Consider the following 18,011-nt stretch of genomic DNA (forward strand, 5'->3'; position numbering starts at 1 on the left):
TTTCCCAGGGCAAAGCCTAGCCAATCTGCCTGGTTTAAAACTTAAACAGAGCCTAGAAGTTAACTGGTAATCAGATTAATGAATGCATACCCCATGGCAACACCTCTAACAATCAAAGACTATTTGTCAACCGGTTAACATTCTCCTCTCACACAGTATAAATAAGAGCATAAGACATGGGGACAGAAATTACGCCATTCGGGCCACTGAGTCTGCTCTGCTATTCAATCATGGCTGAAAGTTTTTCAGCTTCACTCTCCCGCTTTCTTCCTGTAACCTTTGATCCCATTGACAATCTATCTCTGTCTTAAATATAGTCAATGACCTGGCCTCTACAGCCCTCTGTGGCAATAAATTCAACACTCTCTAGCTGAAGAAGGTTCTCCTTGTCTCTGTTCTAAAAAGCATTCCCTTTACTCTAAGGCTGTGCCCTCAGGTCCTAGTCTCTCCTACAAATGGAAACATCTTCCCAACATCCAATCTGTCCAGGCCATTCAGTATTCTGTAAGTTTCAATTAGATCTCCATCATCCTTCTAATCTCTATCAAGTACAGACCCAGAGTCCTCAAATGTTCCTCATATGTTAAGCCTTTCATTCCTGTGATCATTCCCATGTACCTCCTCTGGACTTGCTCCAGGGCCAGTACATCCTTCCTGAGGTATGGGTCCAAAAATTTCTCACAATAAATGTTGATTTTCCCATTAAATTGGTAATCTTGCAAATTGTCCTGCTGCGTGCAAGTATGGTATCAAATGACCTTGTAAAAACTGGACCCAATGAGAATCAGGGGTTATCTCTGTACGGTTGTAATCATACCTAACACAAAGAAGATGATTGTGGTTATTGGAGGTTAATCATCTCAGCTCCAGGACACCACTGCAGGAATTCCTCAGGGTGGTGTCCTAGGCAAAACCATCTTCAACTGCTACCTCAATTACCTTATTTCCACCATATGGTCAAAGGTGGGAATGCTCATTGATGATTGCACAACATTCAGTTCCATTTGTAAAGCCTCAGATACTGAAGCAGTCAGCTTCCATATGCAGCAAGAAGTCGACAACATCCAGGTTGGGGTGGTAAATGGCAAGTAACATTTGCATACAAGTGCCAGGCAATGACCATCTCCAACAAGAGAGAATAATACAATTGCCCCTTGATGTTCAATGGCAGTAACACCATTGAATCTCCCATAATCAACATCCAAGAGTTACATTAATCGGGAACTGAGCTGGACCGGTCATATAAATACAATTGCTACAAAAGCATGTCAGAAACTAAGAGTTCTGTGGCACTTAACTCTGCAGTGTCTCCCTAGTACCTCAGCAAAGCACAGATCAAGAGTGTTATGGGATACTTACCACTTGCCCAGATGAGTGCAACTCCTAAAATATTCAAGAAGCTTGACAGTTTGTACAATTTAAAAGATGCAAAGCAATGACTCATTAAGCGTAGAAACAGTGTACAGCGAAAGGGAAGGAAAGACAAAGTCAAAGGGGAGCGATAAAGAAAAAGAAACTGAGAAACTAAAGTATAAGAGAAAAAGACGGACCTATAGAAACAGACTGAATTGAATGGGGTGAGAGGAACACCGAAACAATAGAATCATAAAGGAGATGGAGACTGACAGGAGGAGGTGACAAACAGAGAATTGGGAAAAGATGAAAAAAAAACACAAATAGAAATGAATAGAATGGGAGAAACAGAAAGGAATGGTCCACCCACTTACTCACCCATTACGCTGTTGGGTTTGGCGCCAATCTTCCACCAAAATCGTAATGAGTGGTCGGGAGAATTCCCGCAGCAATTAATGGCGAGAGGAATGAAGGGCAACGGACAGGAATAGAAGAAAAGTAGATTTAATCAGTGACTCCGAAATTATAAATGAAGTAAAACACACAGAGAGTTGGACATACATGTCATTAAATCATGTTTCTAACACGGATTAATCAGACTTGGACTGATTGATTTACTTAGCGTTGCCGGGGATAAATGAGTCGACTCCAAGTTAATTAAAACCAACACAATTCCTGGAATCCTTTGCCATCATGTTCCTAAGGTAATAATAGCACTTGATGTTCTGATAAAAGTGGGAGGAGGTTGTTTTTATCTCAATAGGTAAACGTGGAAAACGCTGGAAAGTTGGGTTAAAGTACTTTGCAAATGACGAATAAACTGGAACGTGGTTAAATATTATATATCAGTAACGTAAAGAGGCCGTCCGTGCAATGTCAAACGCGTATAAACAAGATTAACTGAATAGCTTGCGTTGAAGGGCTGGGAGACAGGCTGCCGAAAGGCGGCGCTCCGGGTCCCTACATGGCCAGCTATTCGCTGCTACTGAGCTGCATGAGCTCCGACGGTACAAACACAGAGCAGCAGAACCGCGCAGAAACTGGCTTTGATTACCCGGGCAACTCGGCTACATGACACTGCGCCTCTCAGGCCACGCGATGCGCATCTGGCGATGATAAATAAATAAAGAGGCGTCCGATTACAGCCCGATCGGGTGACGCTGTTCACCAGCTTGAAGCATTCGGTGAGTCTGCACTTAGCCCCAGCACTCAGATTGGGGGAGCAGCAGAAAACAAAAGCGTCAGGAGGCAAGTTGGCCAAGTGTGAGTGATAGTCCGCGGGTCTGAAATACTCTCAGCGGGAGACTATCTCCTTCTCAACAGTGTGTATATATAGCGTATATATTCATAAACTATATATGTTTATAAAACACATTTATGAACTACGTATTAATCAACTGTATAAAACATTAAATATTCCGAAATAATATTCGGGATAATAATTTTGTAATGTCGAAACAGGCAATTTACAACTTTATACATGTTTAGATCCTTCTGCGGAGCTCAACTTTTCGGCATTTTGAATGGTTTAATTGAAGTTTAGTGATTCGTTTGGGTGTACTTTCAAAATGTTCGCATGTTCACTCCCGGTGCGAATTGTCCCAAGCTTTCGTACAAACTTGCTGTTGCGCTGAAGTATAGAAACAGCCAAGTGCGTCTAATTTTGACCACTTGTATTTGGGATTTGTCAAGATCGCCAAGTCGTTAGTGACTATGTCAGCTCGGCCTGGGCTGTCTGTGCCTCTCGGGCATTTCTGAGCTTTCAGCGGGAGGAGCACTTAGCAGTGTGTCACCGGACACCAAGAACACAGGCACGCTCACCAGCTTCCAATACAACGCACTAGGTAAAAAAAAGGATCTTGAGGACTTGCGTTAACTTGCATAAATCGACCTACAGTTAGACGTACATTTTGTAGTGTCAGCACCCTGATAGCATGTATAGACTTCATGGAATCGTACAATGTTTCAAGACACTGGAGGCTATTCGACCTGCCTGTGCTGTCTCTGAAGGAGCATTCACCTGTCTTTTCTAGCGGTGCAAGCCTTACCTTTTGGGATATTCATCTAATCTTCCTTCGAAAGTCTCAATTGAATCTGCCTCCATCCCCTCTCAGGCCTTGAACCTACCTCTACCACACTCTCAGCCACTAGTTTTGACTCAGTCATACAAGACTGAAACAAACCCTTCGGTCTAACTCATCCATGCCAACCAAGTTTCCCAAATGAAAAGTCCCACTTGCCCGTGTTTGGCCCACATCCCTCCCTATTCATATACCTGCCCAAATGTCTTTTAAATGTTATAACTGTACCTGCATCTACCACTTCCTTTGGCAGTTCAGTCCACATTCGAACCACCCTCTGTGTGAAAACAGTGTCTCTCAGGTCCCTTTTAAATCTTTCTCCTCTCACCTTAAAAATGTGCACCTTAGTTTTGAACTCACCCACCCTAGTGAAAAGACCTTTGCTATTCACCTTGTCGATGTCCCTCATGATTTTATAAACCCCTATAAGGTCTTCTGATCCTCAAGTTTTCCAACAATGGGAACAGTTTCTCCCTACCTGCTTTATCCTGACCCTTCATGATTTGAATATTTATATCAAATCACCTTTCAGCCTTCAGTCATCCAAGGAAAACAGACTCAACCTCTCCAAGCTTTTGAAGTAATTGATGTTCCTTATCCCTGGATCCATTCCCATCACCTTCTCAAGTGTGTTTACATTTTTCCAAAAGTGTTTGCTCAGAATATTCCTGTTGAAGCCAGACTGGTGGTTTATGTAGGCTTAACATGAATTTCTTGCTTTTGAATTCTATATTCTTGTTGATAAAGCCAGGATGCCATACGCTTTATTAACAGCTTTCTCAACCTTTCCTGCCACCTTCAATGATTTGTGCACATATATCTTCTGACCCAGTCAAATGGTTCCACTTGTGTTTTCGATGGCTGTGAGGAGTCGGTGTTCCATGTGTGTACAGATTGCACAAGCCCACAGCCCCTCTTTCATTCTTTAAGAGGACTACTATTTAATTTCTGGTTACACTTCAACCACATGCTTCTAATCTTTGGTCACCTGGTGCAGAGTGGGAGTGGGTAGATCAGAGGACCTCCTCGTGGACCTTCTCTGGCCCAGGTGGCTGTCAACAGGCCAGTGCAGTGGGTTGTGGAGGGGAATGTTATACCTAACTACTTGCTCAAACATTGTAACATCCACTCCCAGATGGCATTGGAAAGGCAGCATTGGATGTCCACTACCACTTTTGAGGCATTTTGAAGCAGTCTATCTTGGTCATGTCAACTTTCAACACTATATTGAATGCGCAACACATCAACATCAATATCCTTATTGAAAGCAAGTCTTTTGACACAACTTTCCCTTAACAAATTCGTGCTGAATTTCCTTAATTAAACCACATTTGCCAAGTGATTATTAATTTTGCCCCAAATTATCATTTCTAAAATCTTTCCCACCACCAAGGTTAGACTGATTGGTCTTCATTTGTTGGTGTCATCTTTACACTTTATTGAACTAGTGTGTCTTCAATCCACTGGCACCACCCTTCATTCTCAGAAACATTGGAAAATAACGACCAATGCTGTTAATGTTTCTTCTCTCACTTTTTTTCGGTATCATTAAGTTCTGTCATCAGTGAAAGCATCAGTGTGACACCATTACATGTGTAAAGGTGGCAATGCTGGTTTACAGTGGCTGCTGCACATGACTGTTTGATCAAGAAAAAAAAACTCTGCATTACTGCTTAAATGATCAGTACTGTGTTAAATGCTGATAGAAATTTTAGAGACTATCTTCTCTATTCTATAGGAAATAGTAAAATTAAAAGATATTTTCATTGATATCCCTAATTCTGTGACCTCATCGTCCAGGTCAAAACACTCCAAGATATCAAGACTTGTGATCTCCCATTTTGTTTTCTCCATCATTGACAGCCTTGCTTTCAGTTGTGTGCCCTCGAGCTCTGGATTTCCCAATCTAAACTTCTCTCGGTCCTGCAAGATGCGTCTGAAAACTGACCTCTTAGCCAAGCATCGGTAACCTGCCATCATGTTCTTTGGCTGTTATGAAGCTCCTTGCAATGTTGTACTTTGTTAAAGGCTGTACATAAATTCAGGTCATTTTTTTCATATTCTGAAGAAGTAGATTTTGCCATTTGCAAGATTAAAGTACAAATGGTTCTTTTCGTTGAATGAGTATGAAAGGAAGAGCCCATTAAGAGAATTGTATCATTCTAAAGAGAATGTGACACTTAGATTGGCAGGTATTATTTCAGAACTGATTAAAAAATCCAGTATTCAAATCAGCAACCTCGATACATGAGCTCTGTAAACTGATCCATGGTATTTTTAAGCTTGGAATGAAATATAGCACCTGCCCAATGTAACCTTTATCACTTCTAGGCCAATATTGCTCAATGCAGTAACCAAATAAACAAGACTGGCCTAAGAAAATGCTTTTTATCCAAGTAGTAAATAAGGTGGAAAATGGCAGCATTACTGTGATTGTCATTTGCATCCTGCTGAAGAAAGATGCCAATGTTAGAAAATGTTACATCCATCTGCGCTTCTGAAAGCAAAAATTGTTGCTAGGAGATAAGCTTACAATCAGCCGACTGCAATGAGTTGCCAATTCAAACCTTATTTTCATTTGAATCTAAATCATCATATATCATTGAAGGTTCAAAAAAGACTTTGAAAAAAGTATGCTCAGTAGGAACTTTTAGATCACTACTGAATGTAGTAATAAAGGAGTGTCTCACAGGTATTACCACAGATAGAAGACAAGTCCTTGTGTGTTTGGAAAACTAGTGGAAATTACATGTGTTACCATAAACTACTGTTTTTTTGCCATCTGTAGACATACAAAAATTTGGACTTTGATAGACTCCAAATTAGTCTTGTATACCCAAATGGTTTCTTGAAATCTGTCTGTGATCTTAACAACCAAAATGGGCAAACTTATGGGATATCTGTCCAGGTTACAGTTGTCTCTGAATGTAAAGTGTGTTTATAGCTCAAAAAGAAAACTTTTAATCTCTCCACAAATATACTTAGATTGAAATTATTCTTCAGTTGCATAACCACAATTCTTCATGAATCCACTGAGGATTTATGAAATATGAGAGGAGCAGATATCATAATCCAATGGTTGGCACATTTTTGATTTAGATTTTTTCTCCTCCACCTACTGTATTTTAAATTAATGGCCTTCTATTGCCAATTTCATCTACAGCTATGATACAAATGTTAAGCAGAGATATGCAGGAGATGTGTGTTACTGAACAAATTACAGTGGGTGCACCACATAACTCTGATAATTAGAAATAACAGTACTCTGCATATCTACTTAAATAATCAGTGCTTTGTTAAGTAAAATGGAAATTTTAGAAATTTACTGTTCTATAGGAAAAAACAAAACTAAAAGATATTTCAATTGATATTCCTAATTTCATGACCTCCTCGCCCAGCCCAAAATCTTGAAGATCCTGTACTTCTTGGGTAGTAACTTCCTTTATCCAGCTCTCTTGGTTGGAGGTGCTTTGGGGGTGTGAGGTGCTGTGGGTGTGAGGGAGATAATAAGTGGAGCCAAACATTTATTCACAGGAGCAAGCATTCTTTGTAGTTGATTCTTAATTAAATATTGCTGAAAATGACACATCTTGCCTCGGCTTTTCAACTCACAGTCTTCAGGACATCTGCGAGAATACCAATATAAAGAGAGGGTTTGATAAGAGGTGCTGTTTTGTTGGCAGATAGACTCTGATTGTCGGAAGTAATGCCATGGAAAATACTTCAGATGATGGCCAACAGTAAATTGTGATGTTTTGTTTAAATTTAAATCAGGCAAGTTGACTCTGATCAGTGTAAGCGTCGACCTGAAAAATAAACTAGAAAATAGCTGTCACCAATTTTGTTAAATTGAAACAAGCACAATGTGTGTATATGTTCTCTCTGTCTCCAAGCAAGAAGACTCTGTATAAGCTTCCAGTATGTGCAAGTCCTTTGCACTGTGAGCCCAATTGATATCGTAAATTGCTTGTCAGCATAATTCTTAGCACACTTGGGATTATTTGGCACATTATACCAAATCACAGAATCACATCTAATGTTGGACACTGTTTTGCATTTTTTAAGCAATGGCTGGTTGGACACAATGATTTGTTGTGACCAGCCAAATGAGTATGCTGTTTGATATGATCCACCAGTCTTTGGGATGTGTGACCTTTATATCTAGCATCACACCAGCATTGCACTTTATATGGTATATTACTTATTTGTGCCATAGGTAGAACATCTTTCTAGCTTGAAGCAGCAGTCTGTTAGTGGTGCATGCCACCCATGTTGCTATTGTACAGAATCAGAATGAAATCACCAGCTTCACCTGTTGCTCAACCTTTTGTGATGCCTGGCCCTTCCAAGGTAATGATATAAATAGAGCACTTTCAGGACCAAAAGTAGCAGCCCTAGGCCTGTTTTTAAGTTTACACAATATATTGTACATAAAAGTCTGTTCAGGGTAGGAACTATCTTCTGGGATGGCTTTTATGTGCCGTAATTCAGCATCAAGCTTGCACAGTAATCGAATCATTCAGACACTATTTGCAAGGTTGCTGATGAGGCCAAGTGGGAGGCAATGGCCTAGTGCTAATATCACTGGGATTGTTAAACCAGAGACCCAGATAATGTTCTGGGGACCTGGGTTCCAATCCTGCCATGGTAGAATTTGAATGCAATAAAAATCTGGAATTAAGAGTCTAAGAATGACCATGAAGCCATTGTTGATTATTGGAAAAATCCATCTGGTTCACTAATGTCCTTTAGGGAGGGAAACTGACATCCTTACCTGGTCTGGCCTACATGTGACTCCAGACCCATAGCAATGTGGTTGATTCTTAACTGCCCTCCAGGCAGTTAGGAATGGGCAATAAATGCTGGCCTAGCCAGGTGAAGCCCTCATCCAATGAATGAATTTTAGAAAATGGAACTATGGGAATCCCAAGGTGTGCATTGACGGTGAAGATAGGCTAGCAGTATACAGTCATAAAGAATGCCTCTACCAGTCAGAGTCCACTTGCCCATCAATGAACACAATGTAGATTGTGTTCCCTCTACATTGATATTTGTGTATATGTCCTGATAAGTGCAAAAAGCTTTGGTCAAGTGGGTCTTTTTCAGCAGTACTTAAGTTTTGTACTATCAGGCATCTATCTTGATTAAATATTGAATTAGTTTTTACTATCATCAAGGGATTTGCTTCTCAATGTCATATCATTGAACAATGAGAAAAGGTAAGTATTGAATAGTCATTGGGCTAAGCGTAGTGCTAATGTATTAAAAATCAACAAAAATTCATTGAGATACAACACAATGGTGATCGCTGAATCAACATGCTTTACAAAAGTTGTTTCATGTGTCGCAGCATTCTTCATATTTGTTTATACCATATAATAGAGAAATAAATTAATCAACTTTTGATTCAGTGGCAAATTGCATTAACCAGTTGTCTTTACCTCAGAGTCCCATTTTCAAGTCCAGCCCAAACAGATGTGATAAAAGTCTTTTCTGCCTCCAATGCATCTAAAATATAGTTTCCAAAACCCTTGTGTTCAACAGCACAAAATAGTTTTACAATACTTAGTTACTCAGTGGTTGAGAGTTCTGTTGGGACAGGAAAGATACATAATGGTGCAATAGGGCCTGCATTTGCAGATCAACCCAGACCTGGGGTTTCATAATGCTAATGTTCCCCAATTCGATGAACATAAAATTCACAAAAATGTTAAAGGAAAAAGATTACCATCTTTCATACTGTTAGGTCTGTTTATACTACACAGTTGCGGTAAAAGATGGCTTTTGTGACACTCAATAATCTGTAGCTGTTATAAGTATTTATTACGAGTGGATGTGACTTAAAAAAGTCATAAATCACTAAACCATTCTTATGTTATGACATTGAGTCACTCATAATTATCACATGGTACCAATATCCATAAAAATTTATACAATTAAAAGGGTAGGTGTCATTTATTATATTTAAGAGAGTTAGTCTCTATTATATATAATCCAGTTGATTCCTATGGTATTTCTTATATTGAGTCAAAGAATATGTCGCTCTTCCTTAACTCTGTAGACATTGTCTTATTGTTCATCTCGCCTCTTCTGCTTTCCTATTTTCCTCTTCTCTGCTTCTCCTCTTCCACAAAAATCTAGTTTTCATTTTCTCCCTTGCCACTTCTGTGATTCCTTCTTTTCCCTCAAATGAGACATAGTATGTGGCATGGCATGAAAGGTACCATCAGTTTACAGGAGGTATTTGGGGTCGAACCTGCAGAGAAAATTTGGCACTCAGCTGCTCCCTTTCCATCTCTCCCTCATTTGCTCATGTTTTTTCCACACTCCTTTGCTGCAAACTTGTTCCCTGTCTTTCCACCTTCCCAACAGCCCATTCTCCTTCTCAACAGTCCTTCATTACCATGTAACCCCACTACTTTCCAATTAAAGCATATGTTGAACTTTGATATCTTCCTTTTGCTCCATTCTCGCTCAATTCACTGTAAACCCTCCATCCACTTTTGCTGCTCGCTGCCCCATTCCGATGTGAAGAAAGAGCTTGGACCTCACACTCTCAAGTTTTCACCCCTTCCAAAATCCTTATATAAGCTTTATTTGTTTATAAACTGCAACTAGAAGAAAATAACCTGTCGGCCTGCCTTTCTTCTGATGTTAGTCCCTCTCCCTCAGTCACATTGTCTATCTCACAGGTGTTAATGTTTGTATTAAGATTTTCCAACTGCTAACAAGTCAATGGTGAGGTATTTTGTGAACATAAAATTGAATCTTCTTTTGGAATATTGAAATGAAGAATGACACTTGCTGTCTGATATCCTGTCTCTCCCTTCTCCTCACTGATTAGTCTTGCTTAAATATACTTTCTAATGTTTCAGGAACATAAGATAAAAAGAACAAGAGGCAGCAGACACATATGTACAACATCATCAGCAATCTCTCCTCAAAGGCACATAGCATCTTGATTTGGAACTTTATTGCCTTTGCTTCACTGTCACTGGGTGGAAATCCAGAAATGTCCTCCCTAAGAGCATTGTGGGCATATCTATTCCCCAAAGACAGCAGGGGTTCAAAAAGGAAGCTCAGGACCATCTTCTCAAGGGCAGCTGGAAATAGGCAAAAATTCTGGCCTAGCCAGCCAGCAGCATCCACATCACGGATTAAAAAAATGAAATAATTTCATTATCTGATATTCACATATTGTTGTCTCTGTTTTAAAAGAAAGTACAATATAAATTTTACGTCGAGTGAAATGTCTTTCTATCCTAATCAGGTTGATGAGAATATCTTGAGAAAGTGCAGCCCAAGATAAATATTCCAGCAATATATTCTAACTGAGCCAGTTGGTGAAGGACAGTACTGTAGACATTCCTTATTCAGTCTTAAGATTACATGGGATATATGGCAAACTATTTGGTAAACCAGAACATGCTGATGTTTATAATGCCTTCCATCACCTGTCCTTATGTAAACCTATTAGCATAACTCTTGTCAGAACTGGGAAGAGTACACCAATAATTGAGCCGCTCTGTTCCACAAGTAGTGAGAAAATATGTAAAATTCCATCTAAACCATCAAGATGATCAATTTTCCTGACTGATTGCTATTCAGTATAAAAGCAACTTACACGAGGTTTCATCATTACCAGAAAATAACTTTACTATAAACATATTTAACTTTAACAATTGACAGAGATAAGAAAGGATTGCCAATTTATCACTATAAAACTTAAACTATACCCCTTTAAATCCCTAATTACTTACATTTTCATTCAATAATAAAACAGACAAAGATCTGATGGTTTGACACATATTATGGGTAGAAAAATATTGACAGAGAAAACAAAATTCAGAAGATCAAATGTCCAAATCTCAAGGGTAGGTTACATCACTGAAAGCAAAATGAACTGTGAGAGGCAATGTTGACTTGCTCTTGTCCGTAAAGCAGTTGTTATTCTTCACTTTGATAATTGTTGTGTTTGTCTTTGGTTGTATTTGAATTTCTTTCAGGTTTCTTGGTTTATCTGCCTTTTCACTCACACTGAAAGAATGTAGAGAGGTAGATGTTTTGAGTTTGCTGGCTATAGAGTCTCTGGTTGCTCTGCACTTACAGATCCGTAATAAAATTCAGTTCAACCAACCTGATGGCTGTTGTCAGGCAGTTTTTCCTTAACCCAAAGACTCCTAGAGCCACTCTGTTGCAAAATAATGATTTCATTTCTTTGAAAAGCAATGTTATTTTGATTTTTCTAAGTTGTAAAACTCTCTTGGTATTTCAGGTATATAGCATTCTGATCTCCATTCCAGTTTATAGTTCAGAAAGGAAAAATATATGGTCCCTTACACTGTCTATTCCTTTCTCTCTCACGCGTTTTTCTAATGTTCCCTTGACTACATCTGTAATATTAACTTCAACCACACCTTGTGGTAGTGAGTTCCACATTATCACATTCTTTTGTGTAAAGATGTTTCTTCTAAATTCCCTGTTAGATTTTTGGACAGTCTTATATAGATGGCTTCTAAATATGCTCTTCCAGGGAAGTGAACACATTTGCTTTGTATGCACTTATTAAAAGGTTAAAACACAGTTTTCAAGATGCTTTATGAGTTCACCCCAAAGCCTTTTTTCAAGAGAAAAGAGACACGAGCTGTTCATTCTTTTCATGTGTCACATCATGACATAGGTGCCCTGCTGAAAGGCATGACCTTGACTTAAGGTCTTTGACTTAATGTCTTCTGATGCTTCATCTTGAGAAATTCCTGGAAATTTTTCGACTTGGTGATTTAACATTGGCTTTCAGTTGTAGAGAAGGAGGCAAGTTTACAGTCTACATCAGCTGAATCATACACATGTATTTGTCTTTAATCTGAATCCCATGCTAGCCATTTAAGTCAATCAAACCTCTCTGGTGTACATTTCTCGTATTAGACTTGTGAATTTTCTCTGCACCATTTCCAGTGCCTGTATATTTTTTCTGTAATATGATGGCTAAAATCGTATTTGGTACTTTACATTGATAATGTTTCACTCAGTAATAAATTGTTATACTACATTTAATCAACCTAATTCAACCACACTGAAGTTTCAATATTTGTCTCTTTATAGGGCTCAAGTGAAACCCCAATTATTGCCCACAATCTGCATGTAATCAACATACAACTTATGTACAAGTAACAAATATCCCTGACTGAACAACACTGATGCATCCTAAGAAATTAGGTTAATTGTACATTTTTAACATGCCTAAACTTACTTAGCGCACAGTTAAAAAACCATATGAGTCTAAGTCCATGCTTTTAGGAGAAGCCGAAATTCTAAGGTAACAATTTTAATTATGGTATTAAGGTATTAATAGTTGATAAACTAACTTTGTGACTATCAAATATGCAATTATTTAACTTTAAAGTTTAGAGTCTTTTTTTCAACTTTAGGTGTTTTAATTATGGAGAAAAAAAATGACATAAACAGCAACTTGCTTTTGATATCTATTAGCGGAGTAAAATACCGCAACATGCTTCATTTGGCAGTTGGTATATAATGTTAGAAAAGTTGTGAAGTTGTCAACTTTGGTGGGAAGCAAAGGAAAATAGAGTACTATGTTAATTGAGAAGCTGTAATAAGGAGCCAACATATAGATACAGCCAGTAATTGGGAAGGCAAAAGCAATGCTGGATTTTATTGTAGGAGGATAGGATATGGAAGTTTTAGTCTTTCATTGGTTTCGGCAAGGTCAGGATTTGTTACCCATCCTCAATTGCCCTTGAACTGAGTGGCTGACTTGGACATTCCAGGGGACAGATAAGAGTTAACCAGATTGCTGTGGATCTGGAGTCAAAACCACGTAGGCCAGACCACTTTGAGGGTTTGGGGAGCAGATTTCCATCCCTAAAGGACATTATGAATGTCCTTTTGACAACAACCAATTATGACTTCATAGTCACCATTCATGAATCGAGCTTTGTACTTCACATTTATTAATTGAACCCAAGTTGCACCAGCTGTCATGGTGGGACTTGAACCCTGAACTCCAGAGCATTAACCTTACCCAAAGTCGTACTGTAGTTGTACAGGAAGGTGCTGAGACCGCACTTAGAGAATTCCATGCCATTCAGGTCTGTTTATCTAAACCGAGGATATATTTGTATTGGAAGCTGTTTAGAGATGGTTAATAGCCATGGCACCTTTTACATCCATCTAAGAGGCACAGAAAGTCTCATCCGAAAGACAGCACCTCTGACCGTGCAGTATTTCCTTAGTACCAGGCAGAATTATACCAAATTATGTGTTCAAGTTTCTGGACTAGGGCTTAAACTTATAAAACTTGTATCTCTTGTAGATGAGAGTACTGTCACTGAGCTAGGCTGACACAGTGTCCAGTAAGTGATTGATACAGTGTTCGTTTTTCAAGCACTTATACCATCTCAGTTAAAAATTTTGTCAAAATTCACTGGAAGAACATTGGGCGGACATTTCCAGGCCTGACCGGTATTTTTAGAAAGGCAAACGCAGATCCTATTTGAGGGGGGAGACAAAAAAACAGTTTCAAACAACAAGTTCAACTTTTGCTATTAAGTGCTCAGAGGTTTTCAGGTCAGTTGGGTTCCCAACCTTCAGGTCAGAGCCTGCTTTGCATTAATGGACATGTCATGAATACTCATTCACACCCCAGTCTGCTGGAATTACATTCGGGGACATAACTTTGTTAGTTAAAAATGGGAATTGCATCTGCTAAGAATGATGTGGAGGTGCCAGTGTTGGACTGGGGTGGACAAAGTCAGAAATCACACAACACCAAGTTATAGTCCAACAGGTTTATTTGACAACACAAGCTTTCAGAGCCTCAGTCCTTCTTCAGGTGTTAGTGAAAGAGGTAGTAGCAGACACAGAATTTATAATTAAAAGATCAAAGGGTCACACCACTGATGAGGATGTACTAAACACACCTAAGATGCTGTTAAATCCTTAATCAGTTAGAGGGCTTTAATTACCAATTTTCCAGATGCCATTCTACAACTCATCGACTTCATCCTTGACCTCAACGTTTTCACCTTCAACAACCAGTTCTTCATCCAGACACACGGAATAGCCATAGAGACCAGATTTGCTCCCAATATGCCAAAATTTTGATGCACAGGCTCGAACAGGACTTCTTTGTTGCACGGAACCTCCAACCAATGCTATACACCAGATACATTGACGACATTTTTTTCCTTTGGACTCATCGCGAGGAATCACTGAAACAACTACATAGCGATATCAACAAGTTTCATCCCACCATCACACTTACCATGGACTACTCTTTACAATTAGTCTCATTCTTGGACACATGTATCTCCATCAGGGATGGACACCTCAGTAACACACTCTACCGTAAGCCCACGGATAACCTCACAATGCTGCACTTCTCTAGCTTCCACCTGAAACACATTAAAATGGCCATCCCCTACAGACAAGCCCTACGCATACACAGGATCTGTTCCGATGAGAAGGAACGAGACAGATACCTGAAGGTGTTGAAGGACGCCCTCATAGGAACAGGATATGATACTCACCTCATGGATCGCCAGTTCCAACGTACCACAGTGAAAAACCATAGTGACCTCTTCAGAAGACAGACATGAAATGCATCTGATAGGATGCCCTTCATCGTCCAGTACTTCCTTGGAGCAGAGAAAGTACGTTACGTTCTTCGCGGCCTTCAACACATTATCAATGACAATGAACACCTCACCAAGATCTTCCACACACCTCCACTTCTCGCCTTCAAACAACACCACACTTTAAACTGACCATTGTTTGCAACAAACTACCCAGCCTTCAGGACAACATTGACCACAACACTATACAACCCTATTTGCAACCTCTGCAAGACGTATCAGACCATCGACATGGACACTACCATCACATGTGGGAACACTACCCACCACGTGCACGGCAGATGGTCATGTGACTTGGCCAACGCTATCTATCTCATAAGCTGCAGGCAAGGATGCCCCGAGGCATGGTACATTGGTAAAACCATGCAGATGCTATAACAATGAATGAATGGACACTGTGCAACAATTGTCAGACAGGAATGTTCCTTCCCAGTGGGGGAACACTTTAGTGGTCAAGGACATTTGGCCTCAAATCTTTGGGTAAACGTCCTTCAAGGCAGACTTCAGGATACACAACATTGCCGAGTCACCAAGCAGAGGCTGATAGCCATATTCAGTATCCATGAGGACGGCCTCAACTGGGATCTTGGGTTCATGTCACACTACAGGTGACCCCACCACACTAAACACTGTCACACACGCATACTTCCATGCACAGACACTCATATACACACACCCACACACGCACACATGTACCCACACTGTCTCTGCCACACAGACACATTCTCTCTCTCCCTCACACACTGTCTCTCCCCTCTCACACTCACACACTCTCTCTCTCCACCCCTCACACACACTCTCTCCCCCCCCTCATACACACACACTCTCTCTGCCCCCCACACACCCACCACACACCCCCACCCCCACGCACACACACCCCCCCCCTCCCCCCTCACTCACACACACATCTCTCTCTCCCCCTCACACACACACATCTCTCTCTCCCCCACCCCCGCACTCACTCACAGACACAGACATACACACACACACACACATATGAATCTATGAGGTGAGTTTGTATTTCCAGATACATTTAATTTTGTTCAAAAAGCACACAATTTATAGACAGTCAGTCAATGTGGTGTTTTATAAATTCCTACTTTAGAACTACAACTAGTCTGACTCCAAACTAAAACACAAACAGATTCTAAACAAGATCTCACACATAACATGCATTGTTTGACCTAGAATGTCACCTGTTATTTACACTATTAAAGTCTTTAGTTTTCTCAGGACTGTGGCTTGAAAGGAATTTGGGGATTTACATACACATATTAATCAATTAAAATCTTCTAATGATTAAGGATTTAACAGCATTCTTAGGTTTGTTTAGTACATCCTCAACAATGGTGTGAACCTTTGATCTTTTAATTATAAATTCTGTGTCTGATACTATCTCTCTCACTGACACCTGAAGAAGGACTGAGGCTCTGAAAGCTTGTGTTTTCAAATAAACCTGTTGGACTATAACCTGGTGTTGTGTGATTTCTGATCTGCTAAGAAAACCAACTATATATGTATGATGTGAACCTTATGGGACTTATCCCTCTAAGCTCTAGTGAGCAGGGTGGCGCAGTGGTTCATCCCACTCCCTTGACCTGTCTGTCCTCCCTGGACTGACCTATCTCCTCCCTAACTCCTCACCTACACTTACCTTTACTGGCTCCATCCCCGCCTCTTTGACCTGTCTGTCTCCTCTCCACATATCTTCTCCTCTATCCATCTTCTATCCGCCTCCCCTTCTCTCCCTATTTATTTCAGAACCCACTTCCCCTTCCCCATTTCTGAAGAAGGGTCTAGGCCCGAAACGTCAGCCTTCCTGCACCTCTGATGCTGCTTGGCCTGCTGTGTTCATCCAGCTCTACACCTTGTTAGCATAATGGTTAGCACTGTTACCTGACAGTGCCAGGGACCCGGATTTGATTCCAGCTTTGGGTGACTTCTGTATGGAGTTTGCATTTTCTTCCCATGTCTGCATGGGTTTCCACTGAGTGCTTTGGCTTTTTTTTCCATGGTCCAAAGATGTGCAGGTCAGATGGATTGGCTGTGTTAAATTGGCCTGTTGTGTCCAGGGAAGTGTAAAATAGGTGGATTAGTCATAGGAAATGTGGGGATAGGGTGGGTCTGGATGGGATGCTCTTCAGAGGATTGGTGCAGATTATATGGGCCAAATGTCCTCTTTCTGCACTAGAAGGGTTCTAAACATCTGTTACGTGGCTACTTCACAACCAAGGAGTTTCTTTGCTCAAACACTTATGGTATGAAGTGTGAAGCCTCTCAATGTTGATCAGATCATGAAAATTCTCAGTCAAATGCAGTGCTGCTACCTCTCACACATCTGCCAGATTTCACACTTAACACATTAAAGGAGCTAAAACACTTAGCAGCTTGTCATTGCTAAAAACGCTTAGCACTTGGGAATGAAGCCTGACTAGGCCAACAAGCCTCCCCAAGTGAGGCAGTTACTGGCTGACATCAGTATGCCTCAACTCAAAAGGTCATCTTTTGTGGTTGTACCCTTGAACATGCAAGCCTTTGGTGAAAAGCTGTCAGATTTGTACGCTGTCCTAGTTTTGATGAAAGGTCAGTGACATGGTAGTATGTGAGCTGCGAAGTTTTTTTTTAGCTCCTTTAATGTGTTAAGTGTAAACTCTAATATATGTGTGAGAGGTAGTACACTGCAGTGCCAGTACTGCTAAATCTTTAGCTTACAGTGCTTACTCACATTCATAAGAGCATAAACCATTGATTAGCCAGTGGTACATAACCTGAGCAAGTGCCACAGATCATTCGTCCTCCTGTAGTGCTGGAGCCAGGTTTCAGTGAGCCATCTGGCTACTGATCTCCTCAGCCTCCTCTGTCCAGGTTGCCTCATCAGTTGAAATGGTCTCTTGCTGCTGTGATTAAGGAAGAGAAATTCCTT

At 40.3% G+C, this 18,011-nt stretch overlaps 1 protein-coding gene across 2 annotated transcripts in view; it reads left to right on the top strand.

Annotated features, from left to right (window-relative positions):
* Positions 1 to 2,382: 2,382 nt before the first annotated feature.
* Positions 2,383 to 18,011, top strand: part of rbm24a (RNA binding motif protein 24a) — a 31,477-nt gene continuing 15,848 nt past the window's right edge. The window contains exon 1 of one of the 2 annotated variants that reach the window (XM_048612695.1): positions 2,383 to 2,616. The gene's annotated coding sequence lies outside the window, so the exon portion shown is untranslated. The remainder of the gene's footprint in view (positions 2,617 to 18,011) is intronic. The other variant, XM_048612699.1, reaches the window with a different exon arrangement.

The sequence above is a fragment of the Rhincodon typus genome, chromosome 2 (assembly GCF_021869965.1).
Source record: "Rhincodon typus isolate 14 chromosome 2, sRhiTyp1.1, whole genome shotgun sequence".
NCBI classification, from domain to species: domain Eukaryota; kingdom Metazoa; phylum Chordata; class Chondrichthyes; order Orectolobiformes; family Rhincodontidae; genus Rhincodon; species Rhincodon typus.